Here is a 25,899-nt window from a genome sequence, read left to right on the forward strand (position 1 = left end):
AAGGTGGGTGGCCCAGTGGCGTGGAAGGCTTAGGGTCAGGAGTCTTTCAGGAATCCTCAACATTTTGGTGCTCTCTTTTCAATGCATGAATTTGGAGATTCATGGAGCCAGTTGAGTTGGCTAATGATTGAGCAGCAGACACAGCGACGTGCCACTGCACGTGGCCAGGATCAGCACCCTGCAGAGGAGGGTGAGGCTGGGCACCAGGGCCATGGCCTTTGCCCACCAAAACAGGCATCACCAGGTGTAGGGTGTGATAAACTGCACCCACATTGCCCTGCGGTCTCCATGACGTCATGCGATGCCATTCATGAACCGCAAAGGATTCCACTCAAGATCACATGATGCGCATAATGCATGTGTGTGCCCGTTTCCCAGAGAGCGTCCATAACAGTAACATCTTGGGGTGCTTGCAGATCCTGACATGCCTGGTGGACAGCAGCAGCAGAGGGATGACTCCTTGGGGACAGGGAGCACTCACACAGGAGGTGGCTGACGACAACAGTGCGGAGGCCACAAACACCTGCAGAGACTCGCTGCAATGAGGCTCATGCATCAATTTATATGCTGGTCTAGCAGGCGATAGGATTACTGATGGTGCACTTCCGGTGCCTCGACTGGTTGGGGGGTGTCCTCCAATACATCCCCCAAAAGGGAGTCCTGGATAATTGTGGTCTGCTGCATTCTCCACAACTTACTGCTGCAGAGGGGAGACCAGCTGGACCAGGAAGGGATGGGGAAGCGCCCACATCTCCCTGGGTGAGGTGGAGGTCCAGGATGGTGTCAAGGGGCAACCTGTGGAGGAGGAGGAGGAAGGACCTTGGGCCATGGCCAAGGCCTGCATGGGCCGAAGAGTTGGGACACCCCCAGAGCCTCTTGCCTTGGGGATGACCAGGACTAGGGAGTGAAGAGCTTTCCCAGAATGAGGTATGACATCTCATCAATACTGTGGTGCCAGTGGTAGGTTCTGCTCCTGGAGCCCAAGTTCATGGGCAAGGCACTAAAATCATTGGCCAGACTCTGTGAGAAAATGAGATGACTTGCAATGAGGACCAAGCGATGTCCCTCGAAACCTCAGTGATATGTTTGACTGCTGTCTGACAGAGGGCTGAGCGCATCCAGTGAATGAATAGGCTTATCATGGGGTTCATAGACACTGGGTGACCTCCCATCTGCTATGGCGCCCTCTGAGGTCAGGTCTCCTGGTGTTTTCCACCAACTAACATCCAAAGTGGGTTAACCGTCTCTCCACTTTGTCAGCCCATGGCCTCCTCATTACTGGAGAAAAGTGGCAGAAATGTGAGGCCTGAGGATTGATGCTGGGGGCACAGATGGGTGGTGGCCAGTGCCAGCAGCAGCCCCTCTTTACTAAATCATCAGTGTGGGAGGTGGGAGAGACATAGCACTGTCATTCGCACAGTGACGAAGCACTGTGTGCGCGTGGGGGCTTTGAAGATCATGGTGCCATGAAATTACATGGTTGAGGATCTGCTGGTGAACAAAATGCTGTTTAACACAAGCACTATATTATAGGGGGCTTTCTCAACCAGTGCCTAGGTTCACGCATGCCCACTAGGTGCCTCCAGTGTCTTCCTCTTCCTCACCCTCCCATTAAGTCTGGGTGTATCCCAAGAATCCGCAGCTGAGGCTTCCTTCCCTAACCTGCTGTCTGAGTTCGCCTTGTGGGTTTCCAGGGGGTGACCTAGGCCTTGAGGTGTTGCAGAGCTGCCCTGCTCGGTGTGCTGGACAGGAGGTGTATCGCTCACAAGGAGGTGGATGTCAAATGGGCTGGACACACCCCGGATGGATTCATTCAGGCTGCATTCCTGCCGATCCTCTTGACTTCGGGTGCCCGGGGGCCCTTGGGCTCCTCTGTAGGATAGACGCACAGCTGGAGTAAGATCCAGAAGCCCTGCCATTCTCTGGTTCTGACACTCATGGATTCCCACTACTGCCTGCAACATACGGTTGAAGCCCTGCGCCATGGAGCTCAAGCCCTCAGTCATGGAGGTCATGAGTTGAACCCATCAGAGAGTACTCGTTGTGGACCAAGGTCTCTGATGCAATCATCAATTCACTCAAGACAGAGAATAGAAGTGAACAGAGGCTTTAATCAACTAGAACAGTGCCTGCCTACGACTTCTCTGCAAGTGAGAGCCACCTACAGGGCAGTTGCTCTTATGCCTCCCCTCAAGGGGACAGAGCCAGGGGCGGAGCCCACAAGGGCACCAACATGATACAATTAGTGTAGTACAGTACAATGGTCCATAGGTGGAGCCCACATGGGCAACAGCATGGTACAATATAATACAGTGGTGAATGATTACCATAATACGTTCACCACAGTCTCCACTGCGGATTCCACCCTCGCAGTGTTCACCTCATTGCATTGGAGTGATGGCATCATTTCCTTGGACAGACGGCGATAGAACTACTCCAGTTGGCCTTGTACTCTGAGGAGAGATGCTGACATCCCTTCCTGATGCCTGCTTTTAAAGTTCCAGTAGCACTGGGACAACTGGACTCAGGGATGCATCATCAGCCAGAGGCTCAGCAGTGTGAAGTTAGAGGCTGTTCATAGTCAAAAACAAAGAACAAAGAAAATTACAGCACAGGAACAGGCCCTTCGACCCTCCCAGCCTGCGCCGATCCAGATCCTTTATCTAAACCTGTAGCCTATTTTCCAAAGATCTACTTCCCTCTGTTCCCCGCCCCTTCATATATCTGTCGAGATGCATCTTGAATGATGCTATCGTGCCTGCCTCTACCACCCCCGCTGGCAAAGCGTTCCAGGCACCCACCACCCTTCGCGTAAAAAACTTTCCACGCACATCTCCCTTAAACTTTCCCCCTCTCACCTTGAAATCGTGACCCCTTATAATTGACACCCCCACTCTTGGAAAAAGCTTGTTGCTATCCACCCTGTCCATACCTCTCATAATTTTGTAGACCTCAATCAGGTCCCACCTCAACCTCCGTCTTTCCAACGAAAACAATCCTAATCTACTCAACTCTTCTTCATAGCTAGCACCCTCCATACCAGGCAACATCCCGGTGAACCTTCTCTGCACCCTCTCTAAAGCATCCACATCCTTCTGGTAATGTGGTGACCGGAACTGCACGCAGTATTCCAAATGTGGCCTAACCAAAGTCCTATACAACTGTAACATGACCTGCCGACTCTTGTACTCAATACCCCGTCCGATGAAGGCAAGCATGCTGTATGCCTTCTTGACCACTCTATCGACCTGCGTTGCCACCTTCAGGGTACAATGGACCTGAACTCCCAGATCTCTCTGTACATCAATTTTCCCCAGGACTCTTCCATTGACCGTATAGTCCGCTCTTGAATTAGATCTTCCAAAATGCATCACCTCGCATTTGCCTGGATTGAACTCCATCTGCCATTTCTCTGCCCAACTCTCCAATCTATGTATATTTTGCTGTATTCTCTGAGTCCTCCTCGCTATCTGCAACTCCACCAATCTTAGTATCATCTGCAAACTTGCTAATCAGACCACCTATACCTTCGTCCAGATCATTTATGTATATCACAAACAACAGTGGTCCGAGCACGGATCCCTGTGGAACGACACTAGTCACCTTTCTCCATTTTGAGACACTCCCTTCTACCACTACTCTCTATCTCCTGTTGCCCAGCCAGTTCTTTATCCATCTAGCTAGTACACCCTGAACCCCATACAACTTCACTTTTTCCATCAACCTGCCATGGGAAACTTTATCAAACTCCTTACTGAAGTCCATGTATATGACATCTACAGCCCTTCCCTCATCAATTCACTTTGTCACTTCCTCAAAGAATTCTATTAGGTTTGTAAGACATGACCTTCCCTGCACAAAACCATGCTGCCTATCACTGGTCCATAGGTTTATTTTCTTCCAAATGTGAATAGATCCTATCCCTCAGTATCTTCTCCAACACTATGCCTACCACTGACGTCAAGCTCACAGGTCTATAATTCCCTGGATTATCCCTGCTACCCTTCTTAAACAAAGGGAGAACATTAGCAATTCTCCAGTCCTCCAGGACCTCACCCGTGCTCAAGGATGCTGCAAAGATATCTGGTAAGGCCCCAGCTATTTTGTCCCTCACTTCCCTCAGTAACCTGGGATAGATCCCATCCGGACCTGGGGACTTGTCCAACTTAATGCATTTTAGAATACCCAAAACTTCCCCCTTCCTTATGCCGACTTGACCTAGAGTATTTAAACATCCATCCCTAGCCTCAACATCCGTCATGTCCCTCTCCTTGGTGAATACCGATGCAAAGTGCTCATTACGAATCTCACCCATTTCCTCTGACTCCGCGCATAAATTCCCTCTTTTGTCTTTGAGTGGGCCAATCCTTTCTCTAGTTACCCTCTTGCTCCTTATATATGAATAAAAGGCTTTGGGATTTTCCTTAACCCCGTTAGCCAAAGATATTTCATGACCCCTTTTAGCCCTCTTTATTGCACGTTTGAGATTTGTCCTACATTCCTGATATTCCTCCAAAGCTTCATTAGTTTTAAGTCGCCTAGATCTTATGTCTGCTTCCTTTTTCATCTTAGCTAGTCTCACAATTCCATCCGTCATCCATGGTTCCCTAATCTTGCCCTCATTTTCTATCCCTCGTTTTCAAAGGGACATGTCTGTCCTGCACTCCCACATTTCAAATGTGGATTTACCCTTAAACAGCTTCTCCCAATCCACATTCCCCAGCTCCTGCCGAATTTTATTATACTTGGCCTTTCCCCAATTTAGCACTCTTCCTTTAGGACCACTCTCGTCTTTGTCCTTGAGTATTCTAAAACATATGGAATTGTGATCGCTATTCCCAAAGTAATCACCGACTGAAACTTCAACCACCTGGCCGGGATCATTCCCGAATACCAGGTCCAGTATGGCCCCTTCCCGAGTTGGACTATTTACATACTGCTCTAAAAAACTCTCCTGGATGCTCCTTACAAATTCTGCTCCATCTACGCCTCCAACACTACATGAGTCCCATTCAATGTTGGGGAAGTTAAAATCTCCCATCACGACCACCCTATTGCTCCTATATTTTTTGTATAATCTGTCTCCATATTTGTACCTCTACTTCACGCTCGCTTTTGGGAGGCCTGTCGTAAAGTCCCAACAATGTTACTGCACCCTTCCTATTTCTTAGCTCTAACCATATTGCCTCAGTGCTCGAATCCTCCATCGTGCCCTCCTTAATCACAGCTGTGATATCATCTCTGACCAGTAATGCAACTCCTCATCCCATTTTACCTCCCTCTCTATCCTTCCTGAAGCATCTCTACCCTCGGATATTTAGTTGCCAGTCTTGCCCTTCCCTCAACCAAGTCTCAGTAATACCAATAACATCATATTCCCAGGTACTAATCCAAGCCCTAAATTCACCTGCCTTACCTGCTACACTTCTTGCATTAAAACGAATGCACCTCAGACCACATGTCCCGTTGCGTTCATCATCTCTTCCCTGTCTACTCTTCCCCTTAGTCACATTGAGTTTATTATCTAATACCTTACTGGCTTTAGTTGCTGCCTCTTTACTGACCTCTAACTTCCTAATCTGGTTCCCATCTCTCCCAAGGGAGAGAAATTGAATTTCAGGGCAGAAGCTGCAGCAGGGCTCTGTCCTTGAACAGTCTGGTAGTACAGGCAGGCTGAAGCTGTGGTTGCTCCTGTTATGGGTCGTCACAATATTTACAGATAGCTTGAAGGCCCCACAGATGGAAAACCCTTCACCACCACCACCCCAGGGCTGTCCACTGACTTGAAATGCCTCAGGCCCTGGTGCCTCAGGTGTCCCGCCCTCACCAAGCACTGGGGCGGTAGCTCCAGTGCCCTTGAGCTGCAGGCCGGTAAATGGAGAAAGCTACTCACCTCCTCACTTCCCCTCAGTAGCCATTGCTCCAGGTTTATGTTTTTGAAAAGGAATAAATAACACCTGCGTGACTTCCAGCTGGGAGTCAGGTAATTCCTGGGAGGCTGCTGAATTCAACTTCAGTCTCGTTAATAAGATTGAAATGAATGTAAATGAGAGTAAATGATATTCTTGCCATTTTTGGGTGTGATCTGGAACTCGCCATCGGGAGTGGGCTGTGTGAATCCCAAAATGGTTTCCGCACAGTGCGAATCTGATTTTCTCTCTCCCGCTATTCACCTGGCACGCCTGGATCCACGCCAAGTGCAACCCTCCATTGAATCGCACCCTATATAAATGTTCAATGAAACACAGTGCTCCTAAGGAAGAACTTTACATCAAAATAAAAGTTTTTATGCCTTGGTAGGCTGTTCACGCACATTGCTAAAATGACTGAAAAATATCCTCAGACGTCAAGTACTAAATACATTATTCATGACAAAGTCTGAGTTCTAAATACTGAATAAGACTCATGAAACAGCACAGTTTTAATCTCTGTGTGTCAAGTGTCGTGGAATACGGAGATCACTTATTGATTTGGGCTTTTCCTCCATTTAGTAACAATCATTCAGTTGTTAAAATAAAATGACACAGGGGCTTCCCAAGTGGATCAGTAGAAAAATATCGTGAATAGGTGAGTCATACAGATCAAATCGTTCCAGATTTGTTTCCTGACCTGAACTAAATCTATTGATCCCAGCAAGAGTGATAGCAGTGTTTCTAATTTTGGTTGCAACACTCCTCAGTTAGGGATGGAAACAAATCAAACAGAATTAATTTGTAAGTAAGCATGTGCATGCATTCTCCAGAGCTGTATTCCACTTATGTTCACTGCCTTGGCTCGCACAAGAAGATTGACCACATGGGCAGGTATTGGAGATTTCAACAATACCACCACAGGGAGTCAACACCTTCTGAAGAGTAGGAGACAAAACCAGCCAAGAAAACATCCAAATATGCTTGGGTCAGTGGAACATCCAGATGGACATTAACAATGCAGCACATAGTGGGGCCACCCACATTGCGCCTTGTGATTTGCCGTATGGGTGATATTAGAAAGCTGACAGCTCATGACATTCACATGTTCTTACACGAGAACAGATTGATATGCCAGATCCACATCTTACTCGTATGTTGATTTTAACTTGCAAATGTAGATACAATTTGTGCTTTTATTTAAACAAAGTTTGAAAAAATATAATTTCTGAATTTAATGTGGAGAAACTAAATAAAACTTTGAAAAAGCAACTTCCCACAATACAAACTAACCACTCCTCCATCTAGGCTGAATATGCAAATATAATCTCAGCTTCTAATCAACTGACAAAAATATTGACCATGTAAGCAGATTCCTTTTTCATAGAATTTACAGTGCAGAAGGAGGCCATTTGGCCCATCGCGTCTTCACCAGCTCTTGGAAAGAGCACCCTACCCAAGGTCCACACCTCCATCCTATCCCCATAACCCAGTAACCCCACCCAACACTAAGGGCAATTTTGGACACTAAGGGCAATTTTAGCATGGCCAATCCACCAACCTGCACATCTTTGGGAGGAAACCGGAGCACCCGGAGGAAACCCACACAGACACGGGGAGAACGTGCAGACTCCGCACAGACAGTGACCCAAACCAAGAATCGAACCTGGGACCCTGGAGCTGTGAAGCAATTGTGCTATCCACAATGCTACCACGCTGCCCTTATAAATTTAGAGTACCCAATTCATTTTTTCCAATTAAGGGGCAATGTAGCGTGGCCAATCCACCTACCCAGCACATCTTTGGGTTGTGGGGGCGAAACCCACGCAAACACGGGGAGAAGGTGCAAACTCCACACGGACAGTGACCCAGAGCTGGGATCGAACCTGGAGACCTCGGCACCGTGAGGCAGCAGTGCTAACCCACTGCGCCACCATGCTGCTCCCGACATTTTGCTATTTTTACATAGAAACGGAGAAAATAGGAGCAGGTGGGGGTGGGGTGGTGGTGGATGGGGGTGGGGGTGGGGGGGGGGGGGGGGGGGGATCTGAAATGATTGATTGTTGTTGGAGCTGCACTCATCCAGGCAAATGGACAGGATTTCATCACTTTCCTGACTTGTACTCCAGACTGGAGTCAGAAGGTGAGTTACTCATGGTCAGTTTAGCTCAGTTGGCTGGACAGCTGGTTCGTGATGCAGAGCGAGGCCAACAGCGCGGAGGTTATTCATGACGGCCCCGCCTTCTCAACCTCGCCCCTCGCCTGAGATCGAAACGCCAGGATCGAACCTGGGACCTCGGGGCCGTGAGGCCGCAGGGCTAACCCACTGCGCCACCGTGCTGCCAGGGTTAAAATACTTTGTTACAATACATGTATTTGTGCACAAATCAGATTGACATTTGCTTTGGATATGTTGCACTTTAATCATACAATTGCCTATGTAATAGCCAGAAAAGTACACCAGTCAGTTATACATGACAAACAAAATAATCAGACAAAGAGCGCAAACTAGTCACTGGAACTGACACCTGAGCACCTGTTGTAGCTCTATGTTTGGAAAACCAAGTGCATCTTAGTACTCAGTGCCAGATCCACTACCTTCCACTATCACCCATTAATTGAAACCAGAACTACAAACTCCATTATTTAATAGACAGGTCGCAGATAAGAACAATTGGAATGAAATTTAGGAGGGGAGCAGCCACTACTTAATAGCTGTGAAATGGTACATAGTAGTGAGATCCTATTAGGAAATCAATCTATCTCTCAGAACTATATTCCTGGGAGGAGGGGACAAGGTGGGATGGGATATGGTGGCTGTTGCAGAGAGATTGTCAGTGTACTTAGTTACATCTTCAAACCAACCAAATGAGAATGTGTTGCTTACTCATGCAATCAGCCTCTTTTCATGCTTGTCTGAATCCAGTTTTTAAAACCTTCTGCTTGCAGCAGGCTGCCCATATGAGTACATAATCTGTAGACTGTAAATTTGAAATGCCATTGCATTAAGAACCAGTGAGAAACACGAATAGGAATGTGTTATAACCCTCATGGGGGTCACTGGATAAGGACTGTCCAGTTCCCCGTGATCTCCACAGAGTGCAAACTTCCTCAGTAAGGGGGCGGGGCATCCCCTTAACAGGCGAGCCCTCACTTGTATAAAAACCCGGACCTGGGTGCAGGTTGGGGAAGGAGATCCTTAGAGGCGTATTGCTGTATTGCTATAAACAATTATCCTGTGTTTTCTCCCTGCCGTTTATGCGTGCTACTTATTGCGGGTTCTACAGAAGGCAACTCCTGAGTGAGGGAGTGGGCTGGAATTTCATGGGAGAGACCCAGAAGTCATTTGAGCAATTGGATTCTGCAATTTCAACTCAGTTATACAAGTTCATTTTAACTTTTGAATTTCATGTCTCCAAGTGGCATGACAGGCACCTGCATGATACGATTTCGGCTCCATTTAAAGGGACAAAGCACAAATACGTATTGGAGGATAAAGTGCAAAGGCAGCAGCCAGATTTCACGATAGCTTGCTGGAAAGACTGCTAGGTGCAGTGTCCAGCAGGAGTGTGGAGCAATGGGAGAAGGAAACGTACTGTTCTCACCAAAGGCTGGAAGTGACTGAAATGACCAGCAGCAGGAGCATTAGGTGCAGTGTAGGAAGTGAATGAATGGTCTAACTGGGTCAGGAAAAGTGGACACATTTGTAGATTTACCTTTGCATTGCATCACCCCGCCCCCATTTATTCATTCACTATTGCCACTCACCCCAATCTTGTGCAATGTTATGCTTCTGTCCTCCAGTTACCCTCACAGAATAGACGGTATCCAGTGGCTGAATACCTGACCTTCACTCACACAAGTTCTCACCCCTTTTGGGAGATGTGAGAGAAAAATACAGGGGAGAGGGGCACGACTGGCAGTGGGCCACCAAAAATGGTCCAGCTCACATTTCCAGAGGAAGAAATCCTGGAGATAATTGGTACATCTATATTATTCTCAATTGGTAACTGAGAGATAGGGGCTGGAGTTTTACACTCCCCTGGGAGTAAAAAGCAGGCTGCTGGGGTGGGTGGGTGTGGGGATGGTGGAGGGAGTACCAGAGGAGATGTGAATTGGTTGGTATGAAAGCGGAGGATTGGGTGCACACCGTTGCCACAGCCTGCCAACTTCCACCAGAATTTTACCAGTGGCGGAGTAGGTGACTGTTGGCTTGCTTTGGGCTAATGGAGGCTCATAAGTGGCAAATTAATGGTCACTTATGGGCAACCTCCTGCCCCTGCTAGTATTTTAACTGTGGCAGGGTTTTCCAATGCTACTCAGCGAGACCTGTGGGAGCTCGGGGTAGGGGGCTGGGGGGGGGCACTGCTTCCTGTTTAAGTACCCTGTGCTCAACAGAGGCCTCTTGTAAAATATTTTGCCACCCCTACTCGTTCCCCCACCCGAGGCACCTGATTATGGATTCCACCACCGCCCTCACCAGCATCTACCTGACGAGCCCAGCGCACTTACCTTCGTCCAACCTCTGGAGACAATGCTGGGGAGCACTGTTGCAGTTCCAGCAGTGACCATCATTCCCAGTGGAACTGAAGAGGTGCTGGCGGTCGGGTTGGCTGGTAGCATACAGAGGCTGGAGTTACTCCCAGATGGAGGCAGATGTCGCTACCTGAATTAACAGGTCTTTGACTGCAAAATCAAATTGGAGCTTCCTGGCTATGTGGAGGTAAGCGCTCTCCCAACTTTTCTGCCAAGGGTGGGGCCATCACCTCCATGTAAAATTCTGCCCAGGGAGTTTGCAGAAGCTCATGGCCTTCATTACACCAATGACTGAAATAGGGGACCTAAATATGGGAATTGTCCAGGTTTGTCTACAACTAAATCAAATTCATTTATTTTATCTTTCTGAGTCTTCATGTGTGAAGCAAATGTCACAGGGAATACATGGGGATGATTCCTCAGAGGGCCTCAATCCTTGTGAGTGTGTACTGTCACAGGGCACGCAGCCACTCACCAGTGCAACTACCTACACAGCAGTGGATCCAGTGAGACAGCGAGTTGGTTTTCACCTGATGATTCACAACTTCTATGTGCCTGATTTTAGAGACAAATGTGGAGCATCCATATTATACTCTCCAAACTTTACTCAGTTGAACACAGATGCTGAACTCCGGGGAGTACAAATGAGAAAGTGACTGATAGAAATGCAACAGCAATGTATCCAGATACTGACAGGTATGCCACACATACTCTCGATGATTGCGAATGGATTTGCGGTGTGGGGAATCTCACCCTGGAAAGATTGTCTGCCTTCATGGAACTTCAAGGAAGACACACAAATTAATTCATGGAGGCCATGATCTTGGCTCAGCAGACTTTGAATATCACAGGATGATAGATGGTTTATTTCTGGCCTTACAAGACTTTCATAGAATTTCATAGAATTTACAGTGCAGAAGGAGGCCATTTGGCCCATCGAGTCTGCACCGGCTCTTGGAAAGAGCACCCTACCCAAAGTCAACATCGCCACACTATCTCCATACCCAGTAACCCCACCCAACACTAAGGGCAATTTTGGACACTAAGGGCAATTTATCATGGCCAATCCACCTAACCTGCACATCTTTGGACTGTGGGAGGAAACCGGAGCACCCGGAGGAAACCCACGCACACACGGGGAGGATGTGCAGACTCTGCACAGACAGTGACCCAAGCCGGAATCGAACCTGGGACCCTGGAGCTGTGAAGCAATTGTGCTATCCACAAGGCTACCGTGCTGCCCAAAATTTAGGCAATTGGAAACTAACATGATGCGGCTTGGATTTGGCATACAATTAATTCCTGGTGTTTTAATGACAGGGGTGTTATCATAGAATTATCATAGAACTTACAGTGCAGAAGGAGGCCATTCAGCCCATCGAGTCTGCACCGGCTCTTGGAAAGAGCACCCTACCCAAGCCCACACCTCCACCCTATCGCCATAACCCAGTAACCCTACCCAACACTAAGGGCAATTTTGGACACTAAGGGCAATTTAGCTTGGCTAATCCACCTAACCTGCACATCTTTGGACTGTGGGAGGAAACCGGAACACCCGGAGGAAACCCACGCGCACACGGGGAGAACGTGCAGACTCCACACAGACAGTGACCCAAGCCGGGAAGCGAACCTGGGACCCTGGAGCTGTGAAGCAATTGTGCTATCCACTATGCTACCGTGCTAATCCTTCCATCAGACTTCCATCAGTCTGTTTGCAACGGAGTGGTAGAAGCAATATGGCACTGGTACAAGAGAGTGATGATGGTGAAAAGAGACTGGGAAGCCAGTGCTCCAGTCAAAATGCTCCAACTTCTCACTCATTGCCAACTCCACTTCTCCCAATCTCAACCAGTAGCTGACATGCTGCCTCAACAGGAGGTGGCTAAGTCTGCCCCTGCACAGCTGCAGCTGGTCTTTGGCAAAGCACCTCAGCGGCTTCAAAATCCACAAGGCTTCAGTCTAAAATATCTCAGCAATCAAAGCAAGGGTCTGAGCTGTAAGAGTATTAGGTTACCATGAGGTAGTCATCACTGTTATATATATCACATACAAGATGTAATACGGTAAGGCTCCTGTACTACAGGTACGGGGGTACATCCCTGCCTGCTGGCTCCGCCCAGTAGGCGGAGTATAAATATGTGTGCTCACCGGGCTGCAGCCATTTTGGCAGCAGCTGCAGGAGGCTACACATCTCTGCTTAATAAAGCCTTGATTACTCTCTACTCTCGACTCGCGTAATTGATAGTGCATCATTTTATTAAGCAGAGATTTTACAACGATGGATCTCCGCATCAAGCCTGATCGCCTGCAGCTGCACCCTCAAGCAGACAACGCCAAGTCGGCCTTCGCACATTGGCTAGCTTGCTTTGAAGCCTACATCGGATCTGTGACAGAACCACCCTCAGAGGCACAGAAACTCCAGATCCTGTATACATGGCTGAGCTCCGATATCTTTCCCCTCATCCGGGACGTAGCTACCTACGCTAAGGCCATGGTGCTGCTGAAAGAGCATTCCAAACTGCTAATCAGGGACGCTTTCGTTACGGGCACAGGGTCAGCGTACATCCACCAGCGCCTCTTAGAAGGGACTATCCTTGACCTCGCGGTGACCAAGAAACTCGCGATCTCACTAACGGTCGCCTCCGGTATTGTACAAGTGTACGCCCCCGACCGCACGGCGCCCCCCTCCTGGACATCATGGACCCCACCAGTGAACACCCCATCGTGGACCCCACCAGCGATCGCCCCCAGCCAACCCCAAGCCTGCGCCGCGCAGCAGCCAGCCAACCCCGGAGGACCCAAGTGCTACATCTGTGGACAGACAAAGCATCCCCGGCAGCGCTGCCTGGCGCGGAGCGCACCCTGCAAGGCCTGCGGGAAGAAAGGTTTTTTGCTGCTGTGTGCCAGGCCCGCTCGATCGCCGCTGTAACCAGGCCCATGGTTCCTGCACCCGCCACGTGCGACCCGTGGGCCCCACCATTTTCCCCCCCGCAACCCACGTGCGGTTCGTGGGCGCCGCCATATTCCTCGCCACAGAAAACATGCGGCCCGTGGGCGCCACCATCTTGCTTGCCTCAGGACACCCGTGCAACCCGTGGGTGCAGCCATCTTCCCCCCATCAGGCCTCCTGCGGACCGTGGGCGCCGCCATCTTTATCGCCGCCCGCCACATGCGTCCCGTGTCGCTGCCATCTTCCCCGCCTCAGGACCCCTGCTCGTCGGGCACCTCATCGGGCCGCTCATCACCTGCAACCACCGCTGACCAGCCAGGGGCCTTCCAACACCATCTACAACTCGCCTCCATCACGATCGACCAGTCCCGGCCACACAACCTCGCAACCGCGTCGACGACAGTAAAGGTCGATGGGCACAAGACATCATGCCTTCTTGACTCCGGGAGCACAGAGAGCTTCATCCACCCCGATACGATAAGGCGCTGTTCCCTCGCGGTACACCCAATCACACAACAATTCTCCCTGGCCTCCGGATCCGGGGGTACTGCACCGCCACACTCACCATCCAGGGCGTAGAGTTCAGCGGCCTCCGGCTCTACGTCCTCCCCAACCTCTGCGCTGCCTTGCTACCCGGCCTGGACTTCCAGTGCAACCTCCAAAGTCTCACTCATAAATTTAGCGGGCCCCTACCACCCCTTACTGTATGCGGTCTCACGACCCTTCAGGTCGACCCTTCTTCTGTGTTTGCAAACTTCACCCCGGATTGCAAATCCGTCGCCACCAAGAGCAGACGGTACAGTGCCCAGGACAGGACCTTCATCAAGTCAGAGGTCCAGCGGCTGCTGCGGGAAGGCATCATCGAGGCCAGCAACACCCCCTGCAGAGCCCAAGTGGTAGTTGTGAAAACTGGGGAGAAAAACAGGATGGTCGTTGACTACATTCAGACCATCAGTCGGTACACGCAGCTCGACGCGTACCCCCTCCCACGCATATCTGATATGGTCAATCAGATAGCACAGTACCGGATCTTCTCGACTGTGGACCTGAAATCTGCCTACCACCAGCTCCCCATCTGCAAGGCGGACCGCCAGTACACCGCGTTTTAAGCAGACGGCTGCCTTTGCCACTTCCTTAGGGTTCCCTTCGGCGTCACTAATGGGGTCTTGGTCTTCCAATGGGAGATGGGCCGAATGGTTGACCGGTACGGACTCGGGCCACCTTCCCGTACCTGGATAACGTCGCCATCTGCGGCCACGACCAGCAGGACCACGACGCTAACCTTTCCAAATTCCTCCACACCGCCAAAATCCTCAACCTTGTCATAATATCCACTCATGTATATAATGAGATGCAGACAGACAGTGATTGACACACAGGATGACCAGTAAGCACACAACACAGTGCAGCCAATCACCAGACAGGACACTACCACTATAAAGCCAGAGGGCACTAGGTTTCCCGCTCTCTCGGGATTCAGCCACTGAGACAGTCAGAGTCCACGAGCTAGCACAGTGCAAACACCATGCGGTAGCTGGTAAGTCTGGTCAGGCTACTACAAGGTCTTCAGTCAGTTCAGTATAGTGTTGACCCACAGCTGAATATGTATATCAGTTCTGTCGTTGAATAAAACAGTGTTGGATCTTCTCCAGTGTTAGACATCTGTTTCTAGCTTCCCTGCATCGAGTGCAGTCCACATCGAACCTACCTGCCTAACACATCATGGTAGCAGAGTGATACTGATCTTGACGGACCTACCTCGAGTGAATCAGCATTGACCAGCAAGCAGCCATCAGGTGAAATGGAAACCATCCAGCCTCCTCCGCAGCCCCGCATCTCCGGCAACCTCGGTGCTAATTGGAAAATCTTTAAGGCAAATTTCCACTTGTGCATTGAGGCCTCTAACCTCGAAGCAACATCGGATGCCAGGAAGATCGCGCTATTTCTCTCCACCGCGGGGGACCACGCCATCCACATCTACAACTCCCTGACGTTCGCTGACGGCGAAGACAAAACAAAATTCAAAACAATCCTGCTGAAGTTTGACAGCCACTGCGACATTGAGGTGAATGAGAGCTTTGAACGGTATGTTTTCCAGCAGAGACTTCAGGGTAAGGATGAACCTTTTCAGTCCTTCGTGACCCATCTCCGCATCCTCGCGCAGTCATGCAACTATGACTCGGCGGCTGATTCCATGATCCGGGATCAGATCGTTTTCGGGGTCCACTCCGACTCCCTTCGGCAGCAACTCCTGAAAGTCAAACAGTTGACCCTCTCTGTCGCTATCGAGATGTGCGTTGTCCATGAGCATGCTAAGAATCGTTACTCCCACATCAGGGCGGCAGAAACTGCAAAGCTGGCCTCCCCTGAGGTGGAACGGGTGCAGGCCATTGCACAAATACAGGGCCTGAGCATCGAGGAGAGTGGCCGTTTCGCGCACTTTTCGCAGGCCCCTGCGCATGCGCGCATCGATCAAGTGGACGACGAGCTCGACAACCCGACTGCGCAGGTGCGAACGTCGACCGACCGCACTGCGCATGCGCGATGGCGCACGGAGCGCGCTGACGTCAGCGTCATGACGTGTCCAAATTGTGGCTCCGCCCATTTAAAGCGGCAATGTCTGGCAAAAGGATGCCGGTTCGACAGTGTGGCAAGTTTGGCCACTACGCAGCCCTTTGCAGATCTGCTCCACCGCTCAGCAGCCAGTGATCCCAGCTGCGGCGCAGAAGTGTCCGCTCGATACAACAAGGCATGCCAGATTCTGATCCCAACAGCCCAACAGACCCTGATGCTGAGTGCCTCAAGTCCCCATACCGGGTGGGCATCATAACTACACATGCGCTGCCTTCCACCACAACGGCAAAACGCCTCTCGATCCTCAGTGTGGATCCCGATGAGGAGTGGTGTGCTGTCCTCACAGTTAACAAGGCTCGCATCCGGTTCAAACTGGACACCGGCGCATCAGCGAACCTCATTTCAAAATCCGACCTCGACACGATCCGCGCCAGACCAAGCATTCTTCCACCGGCCTGCCAGCTCCTTGACTACAATGGCAATGACATAGCTGCCAGTGGCTCCTGTCAACGAGGGGCATCCAACAAGGCGATCAAGGCAACACTGCGGTTTGAAATCGTCGGGCCTAACAGAGCGTCCCTGCCCGGTGCTCGAGCCTGCAAGCTCCTGAACCTGGCTCAGCGAGTTCACACCATGACATCATCACCGACGACCGCCTCGCCTGATGGAAACTTGCAAGCCGACATAGATGACATTATCACGCAGTACCACAGCGTATTCGATGGAATAGGCACGCTCCCATACAGATATAAAATCCTGCTCAAGCCGAACGCCACCCCTGTAATTCATGCACCACGCCGGGTGCCGACACCCCTCAAGGATCGCCTGAAGAAGCAATTACAGGACCTCCAAGACCAGGGCATCATATCGAAGGTCACAGAGCCAACAGGCTGGGTCAGCTCCATGGTCTGCGTTAAGAAGCGGTCAGGGGAGCTTCGCATTTGCATTGACCCTAAGGATCTAAACCACAACATCATGCGGGAGCATTACCCGATACCAAAACGTGAAGAGTTGACCAGTGAGATGGCTCTTGCCAGATTCTTTACTAAGCTGGACGCCTTGAAGGGTTTTTGGCAAATACAGCTTGTCGCGTCCAGTAGCAAGCTGTGCACGTTCAACACCCCGTTCGGTCGCTACTGCTACAACCGGATGCCTTTTGTGATCATATCTGCCTCCGATGTATTTCACCGCATCATGGAGCAGATGATGGAGGGCATCGAGGGGGTGCGAGTATATGTTGATGACGTAATTATCTGGTCCACAACGCCCCAGGAACACGTCGCTCGCCTCAAGAAGGTATTCCAGAGAATTCATGAACATGGGGCGAAATTCTCCCGAAACGGCGCGATGTCCGCCGACTGGCGCCCAAAACGGCGCCAATCAGACGGGCAATGCGCCGCCCCAAAGGTGCGGAATGCTCCGCTCCTTTGGGGGCCGAGCCCCAACATTGAGGGGCTAGGCCGACGCCGGAGGAATTTCCGCCCCGCCAGCTGGCGGAAACGGCCTTTGTTGCCCCGCCAGCTGGCGCGGAAATGACATCCCCGGGCGGCGCATGAACGGGAGCGTCAGCGGCCGCTGACAGTTTCCCACGCATGCGCAGTGGAGGGAGTCTCTTCCGCCTCCGCCATGGTGGAGATCGTGGCGGAGGCGGAAGGGAAAGAGTGCCCCCACGGCACAGGCCCGCCCGTGGATCGGTGGGCCCCGATCGCAGGCCAGGCCACCGTGGGGGCACCCCCCGGGGCCAGATCGCCCCGCGCGCCCCCCCCCCCCCCCCCCCCCCAGGACCCTGGAGCCTGCCCACGCCGCCTTGTCCCGCCGTTCAAAAGGTGGTTTAATCCACGCCGGCAGGACAGGCAATTTATCGGCGGGACTTCGGCCCATTCGGGCCGGAGAATCCAGCGGGGGGGCCCGCCAACCGGCGCGGCCCGATTCCCGCCCCCGCCGAATATCCGGTGCCGGAGACTTCGGCAACCAGCGGGGGCGGGATTCACGGCAGCCCCCGGCGATTCTCCAACCCGGCGGGGGGTCGGAGAATGACGCCCATGGTCTCCAGTTCAACAGGGCCAAGTGCTCATTTGGTCAATCGGATATTAAGTTTCTCGGCGACCAGACGCTGACAAGGTCTTGGCGATCAACGCCATGAAGACCCCAGAGGACAAGAAGGCAGTCCTCCGCTTCCTCGGTATGGTCAACTTCCTCGGGAAATTCATTCCCAATATGGCATCCCACACCAAGGCCCTCCGCCATCTCGTCAAGAAGTCGACGGAATTCCAGTGGCTGCCCACGCATGAAGAGGAATGGCGTCAGCTGAAAGCACAGCCCCGGTTCTAGCGTTCTTCAACCCAACCAAGGAAACCAAGATATCGACTGATGCAAGCCAGGACGACATTGGGGCGGTGCTCCTTCAGCGAGATGACTCCTCGTCCTGGGCTCCAGCGGCGTTTGCCTCCAGGGCCTTGACGCCCGTGGAGCAACGGTATGCTCAGATTGAGAAGAAGTGTCTGGGCCTCCTGACAGGGATAGTCAAGTTTCACGACTACGTTTACGGCCTGCCAAAATTCACGGCAGAAACGGACCACAGGCCTCTAGTCCATATAATCCAGAAGGATTTAAGTGACATGACACCTCGGTTACAGCGAACTCAACTTGAGCTACGCTGCTACGACTTCGAACTTGTCTACACGCCAGGCGAAGCGCTGATCATTGCAGATGCCCTTTCCAGGTCCATTACCACACCGTGTGAACAAAGTGACTTCATCTGCCACATAGAAGCGCAAGTGCAGTTGTGTGCCATCAACCTTCCGGCCTCTGACGAACAGGTGGTCCAAATTCATGAGGAGACGGAAAAGAAGCCTCTGCTGCAGCGTGTGATGCAGCACCTTACCAATGGCTGGCAGAAGGGACAATGTCCCCAGTTCTATAACGTAAAAGACGACCTGACGATGGTGGAGGGAATCCTTCTGAAACTCGACAGGATCGTAATTCCTCAGAGCATGCGGGCTATGGTGCTGGGCCAACTCCATGAAGGTCACCTTGGGGTCGAGAAATGCCGACACAGGGCTCGGGAGGCGGTCTATTGGCCGGGCATCAGCCAGGACATTGCCGACACAGTCCTCAACTGCCCTACCTGTTAGATGTTTCAACCAGCTCAACCCAAGGAAATGCTGCAACAGCACGAGATTGTGACCTCTCCGTGGTCCAAAGTAGGTGTCGACCTTTTCCACGCCAAGGGGTGTGACTACGTACTCCTGGTCGACTACTTTTCCAGTTACCCAGAAGTGGTGAAACTGTCCGACCTCACGTCGAAGGCGGTAATCAAAGCCTGCAAAGAAACGTTCGCCAGGCATGGGATTCCACTCACGGTAATGAGCGACAATGGTCCTTGCTTTTACAGCCAGGAATGGTCTGATTTTCCACAGTCCTACAACTTCCGTCATGTAACCTCCAGTCCCTACTACCCGCAGTCAAATGGAAGGCCGAGAAAGGGGTCCATATTGGAAAGCGGTTGCTGTGCAAAGCTGCAGACTCAGGCTCCGACTTCAACCTGGCGATACAGGGCAACCCCACTGTCCACTGGGTTGTCTCCAGCGCAGATGCTCATGAATTGCACTCTGAGGACCACAGTTCCAGCCATCCATGTTCCGGACCTTGACCACCTCACGGTCTTACAGAAAATGCAGCAGTCACGGGTACAACAGAAGGCCACATACGATGCTCATGCCACGGATCTACCCGAGCTGGCCCCAACTGATCATGTTCGTGTCCATTTACCTGAGGGCGGCTGGTCAGCCACAGCTGTTGTGATCAAACAAGTGACCCCAAGATCGTTCCTTGTCCACATGGCTGATGGCTCCCTGCTACGGCGCAACAGACGGGCACTGCGAAGAGTTCCACGCCCGCCACCTGACCGAAGTGCCCCACCGCCTACGATGCTTCCTCCGGATGTACCCTGCCACAAGGCCACCGATCTACCAGCAATCCTGCCGGCCCATGCGACCACCGCGATGGCAGCGATCCCGCCTATCCACGTGCAGGCGGCCCCTGATCCACCTCAGCGGCGATCGACAAGAATTTGTCGCCCACCACAAAGACTGAATCTGTAGACTGAACTTTTGTACATTTTGTGACTTCATCGATTTAACTTCTGTAAATATTGTTTTGTTTGCCATGTTTCTGCACTATCGACACCTTCCTATGTATATACGTTCATTTAGACACCTTTTCTATATAGTCAGGCATATATATATATATATACGTATGGACACCTTCGTATTTATTTAACTAAAAAAAAAGGAGATGTCATAATATCCACTCATGTTTATAATGAGATACAGACAGGCAGTGATTGACACACAGGATGACCAGTAAGCACACGACACAGTGCAGCCAATCACCAGACAGGGCACTACCACTATAAAGCCAGAGGACACCAGGTTTCCCGCTCTCTCGAGACCCAGCCACTGAGACAGTCAGAGTCCACGAGCTAGCAAGCACAAACACCATGTGGTAGCTAGTAAGTCTGGTCAGGCTACTACAAGGTCTCCAGTTAGTTCAGTATAATGTCGACCGACAGCTGAATATGTATATCAGATCTATCGTTGAATAAAACAGTGTTGGAGCTTCTCCAGTGTTAGACGTCTGTCTCTAGCTTACCTGCATCGAGCGCAGTCCACATTGAACCTACCTGCCTAACACATCAAACCAAATGCACAATAAGGAGAAGTGCATGTTCAGCACCAACCGCTTAGCCATCCTCGGCTATGTGGTGCAAAATGGAGTTCTAGGGCCCGACCCCGATCGCATGCGCCCCCTCATGGAACTTCCCCTCCCCCACTGCCACAAGGCCCTGAAACGATCCCTGGGGTTCTTCTATTGCTACTCCCAGTGGGTCCCTAACTATGCGGAAAGGCCCGCCCACTTAGTCACTCCACCATTTTCCCCCTGACGGCCGAGGCTCACCAGGCCTTCAACCGTATCAAGGCCGACATCGCCATGGCCGCGATGCACGTGGTCGACAAGACACTCCCCTTCTAAGTCGAGAGCGATGCATCAGCCGTCGCTCTGGCCGCCACCCTCAACCAGGCAGGCAGGCGCGTGGCATTCTTTTCACACACCCTCCATGCCTCCGAAATTCGGCACTCCTCCATTGAGAAGGAGGCCCAAGCCATCGTAGAAGCTATGCGGCATTGGAGGCATTACCTGGCCGGCAGGAGATTCACTCTCCTCGCTGGCCAACGGTCGGTTGCCTTCATATTCAATAACACACAGCGGGGCAAGATCAAAAATGGTAAAATCTTGAGGTGGAGGATCGAGCTCTCCACCTACAATTACGAGATTTTGTATCGCCCCGGTAAGCTCAACGAGGCCCCCGATGCCCTAAAACTGAGGGACATATGCCAGCGCACAAGTGGACCCACTCCGGCACTACACGACGCTCTCTGTCACCCAGGGGTCACCCGGTTCTTTCACTTCATAAAGGCCTGCAATCTGCCCTACTCCATTGAGGAGGTCCGGGTTATCACCAGAGACTGCCAGGTCTGCGCGGAGTGCAAATTGTACTACTGCCGGCCAGACCGCGCGCATCTATTGAAGGCTTCCCGCCCCTTCGAGCGCCTCAGGGTGGATTTCAAAGGGCCCCTCCCCTCCACCGACCGAAACATGTACTTCCTTAACGTGGTCGACGAATACTCCAGATTTCCCTTCGCCATCCCATGCCCCGATATGATGCCTGCCACCGTCATCAAAGCACTCAACACCATCTTCGCCCTGTTCGGTTTCCCCGCCTACATCCACAGCGACCAGGGATCCTCATTTCTGAGCGATGAGCTTCGGCAGTACCTGCTCAGCAAGGGCATCGCCTCGAGCAGGATGACCAGCTACAACCCCCGGGAAACGGGCATGTGGAGCAGGAGAATGGGACGGTCTGGAAGGACGTCCAGCAGGCCCTATGGTCCAAAAATCTCTCGGTCTTCCGCTGGCAGGAAGTCCTCCCCAATGCCCTTCACTCCATCCGATCGCTACTTTGCACTGCGACTAATGCAACCCCCCATGAACATCTCCTTGCCTTCCCCAGGAAGTCCACCTCTGGGGGTTTCGCTCCCAACGTGTCTGGCAGCTCCAGGACCCGTTCTCCTCCGCAAGCGCGTGCAGCTTCACAAAGCAGACCCGTTGGTCAAGAGGGTACAGCTACTCCATGCAAACTCGCAGTACGCCGCCAAGACACAGTCTCCTTCAGGGACCTGGCACCAGCTGGGTCACCACAGCCTCCGCTCCAGGCAATCCGTCCTCCCCTTGGTCCCACCCGGGGATGAAGATGCGGTCTACACGCTCCCGGAGTCACCACCGGGACTGCGGCGCTCACAACGGAGCATCAAGGCACCCGATTGGCTGAATTTGTGAACTTTCCCCAAAATGTTTACCTTAAAATGCATGTAAATAGTTTTCCACCTCCCCCACTGGACTCTTTTATAACAGGGGGTGAATGTGGTAGTCACCACTGTTGTATATATCACTTACAAGATGTAATATGGTAAGGCTCCTGTACTACAGGTACGGGGGTAGACCCCTGCCTGCTGGCTCCGCCCAGTAGGCGGAGTATAAATGTGTGTGCCCACCGAGCTGTAGCCATTTAGGCAGCAGCTGTATGGGTTATTCATCAGAGGTTCACACCACCACTGCTTTGTCCTGTTATGGATTCTCCTGAGCCACACTCTCCAGCAGGTTGAGTTGTGAGATCCTGGCCTGTTTCTGTCTCTGGCCTTCTCTTTCTTCTTACAAAACGATCCATTCTAAATTCTTCAGTCCTGTTGCTTGCTTGCTGCTGACAAAATGGAGGAATCACAATTGCGCCCAGATTATGTGATGTCAGTGTTCTCGACGCCTGACCTGCTCTCTGCCGTCATTTCAGGCAGGAAATCTGCATCGAATTTAAAAAGAAAATCTTCTATTGGGTCAGCGCGCAGTAGTCAGGAAGAGGCGGTCTTTCCCACTGGGCTCCGGGCCTGCGCACTGATGAGCGGGCATGCATGCGTGGCATGGCCGGCATTTTTAAAAGCTGATCGTAGCCGTTGGCCAATGCTTATCAGGAACGGCGGGACGTATGGCCCAGTGACCCGCCGGACACCCGCCCGCGACACACCCGCGGGTCCCGACCCTGACTTTGATGTGTTGAATGGTCTCCTTCTGTGCTGTAAGCATTCTATGACTTTAGTATTGATGCATTCAAGGAAGTTGATAAACACACCAGGAAAAGGTTACCCTGATCGTGTGATCACGAATGTTGGGAGGGGGCCTGTGTGGTATGTGAACACCAGCGTAGAGGTGTTGGGCCAAATAGCCTATTTCTGTTTTGTAAATTCCAAGTAAAGCTGCCAGCAGGGAATACAGACAATGTGTTCCACATCCTCAGGCCAACACAGCCAAGGAATTAATGTGAATCACTCTCCCTCTACTTACCCTCTCTTCAAAACCCCACTCTCTCTCGCCACCAATAATCTCCCCAACAATCCCTCTCTCCCACATGTTCGCAACATTCTCTCACCACCTACACTATGGGCATCTAACGGCTGCGTTGCACCCAACATGGATCTATGCAAGCCAGTGGGAGAGGCCGAAATCGAGATCTGCGCCGGGTGCCGGTCTGTTTCTGATCTAACCGGCCTGCCCCCGTTAGTGGGTTCCGGATCCCACCTCGACATGGCGAATTGTCAATTACTACCAATTAACAGCAATCTCTATATCATTAACGGGATGGCCACCTGGCCGAATGGCCACCTGAGATCTAACCAGCTCCCAAGAAGGAGGGGCCGTTTAGCACCCCTATTTTAAAACGGGAACCTACTACAATGGCTGCTGAGGGGATTGCAGGAGGTGAGTAGCCATCTCCAAAATTGGGCATGCACTGGAGCTGGGTTCAATTTAAGGGCTCCCGTCCCTCAGCCCACGGGGGGAGGGGCATGGTCAGGGGTGCTGGGTGCCATCGGGGGGGTGGGGGGGGGCGGGGTCACCCCTGGGCTGAGGGGGGATTATGGCACAGCACCCGCAGGTCTACAGGCTATTTCCTGGATAGTGTATACCCATAACAGGGGCAAGTTCAGCTGCTGCCCATCCGATCCACTGAACACCGCCAGGGCAGAGCGCTGTCCGAGGTAATATGGTGAAGGTCAATTTAACTCCCTCTGATTGCGAGCAGCCTCTGACTGCACAACTGAAGGCCATTGCGAATAGGGAATTGCCATTGTTAGTGATATGAGCACTTCGCAGTTCTCGAGTGGAATCCCATGGGGACATATGGCATGTCACAGGCGAATGTTATTGTCAAGCATCCCAATCAAACGGTGAGGCCTGGACATTTTGCCCAAACCCTGAAGGCATCAACACCACAGAGGCCGTAGCCAACAATCAAAAACTCTAGAGCTGGGCTGCAGCCCTGGGGACATCCCTGTGACCAGAGGGTGGGTGGGTATAGATCGGAGAGGAAACCTGAGCCCAGTCCATGTAATGTCCCGACAAAGGTCTGGGGTTTGGTGTACGGGATTCCAGCTGTTGCCGGGCGGGGTGCAGGGCGGGGTCCTCCAGCACAACCGGCTCATTCAATGGCACCCTGAGTGAAGGCTAGGGACGTAAGGGTGGGGAGGCTTGGGAGATTCGAGGATCCTGGGGTGGAAGCCATAACTGATTGTCGGTCTCTCACCCGCTATAATTCCTTACAGATATCACATTATGAATGGTATCGTGAATCCCGCAGCAGCTGCCCTCATGGTCCTGGTGGCAGTCCAGGTGGCCAGATGCCGGAGAAGATGGTGACAGTAGTTTTGATGCAGGCTCAAGGTGGCAGCCCACACCCTGAGGACTGGGCCACCCATCAAGCCAGGGAGGGTCTCATAAGGGGAGGTCAGCGACAGCCAAAGGTGTGCAGACATTGTTGGTCATTTGAGGAGATGTCGGACAGCATGTGATGCAGGAGGCTTCCCTCAACAAGGGGACGTTGCAGCACTTGTGCCATGTCTTTACGGACTTGGAACCACATGGAGGAGGAGGTCGCCTGCTCCCGGTGCCTATGAAGGTTACCGCAACTCTGAACTTTTATACTTTGAGTTCATTCCAGGATAGTTACTGGCTTGAGACAATTCAACCTCGATTACCTGTGATTATCACTCACTCCACTCACACTGTTTGTTCCTGTAAAGACTTGTTTACCCGGAAAGACTCACTGTGATGAACAGTTACTGCCTTATCATCATGTAAGGTGATGTCCCCTTTAAGACCAGGCTTGGAACCCTGGGGACTCCGCCTCTGGCTCCGCACATCTGGGAGCCATACATAAAGGCCTGCCTCATGGTCTGTATAGCAGTCAGCTCTCGTCCCAATCTGTAGCATAGTTATTAGTCTAATAAAGCCTTCTTTACAGTTTAATCTCTAAGCATCATTATTGAGGGTACCTCAATTTATTAGGCTAAACTAGATTCAGGATGGACGCAGGCCTAAAACCAGAGAAGCTCAATCTGGAAGCACGAACGCCGGAGGCAAAGGAAATTTTTAAATACTGGCTGCGGTGCTTCGAGGCCTACCTGGACTCCGCAGAGACTCCCATCCTGGGGCCACGCAAGCTGCGTCTACTCCACGCCCGGGTGAGTCACAGAATCTCCGCCACGCTCGAAAAGGCGACGATTTATGAGGAAGCGATTGAGTTGCTCCGCAAGCGGTTTGTCAAACCCGTCAATGAGGTGCACGCCCGGCATCTGCTCTCTACCTGCCGGCAGCGCTCGGGGGAATCGCTCGACGAGTTTGTTGAGAAACTCACCGCGCTGGCCAGGGACTGTGACCATCAGGATGTGATAGGGGAAGTCCATATGAACCTGCACATCAGAGATTCTTTCGTGTCCGGCATCCGCTCGACCTACATCCGGCAGCGACTGCTCGAAAACGGGG

This window comes from Scyliorhinus torazame, chromosome 9 (genome assembly GCF_047496885.1).
Source record: "Scyliorhinus torazame isolate Kashiwa2021f chromosome 9, sScyTor2.1, whole genome shotgun sequence".
Classification (NCBI taxonomy): Eukaryota; Metazoa; Chordata; class Chondrichthyes; order Carcharhiniformes; family Scyliorhinidae; genus Scyliorhinus; species Scyliorhinus torazame.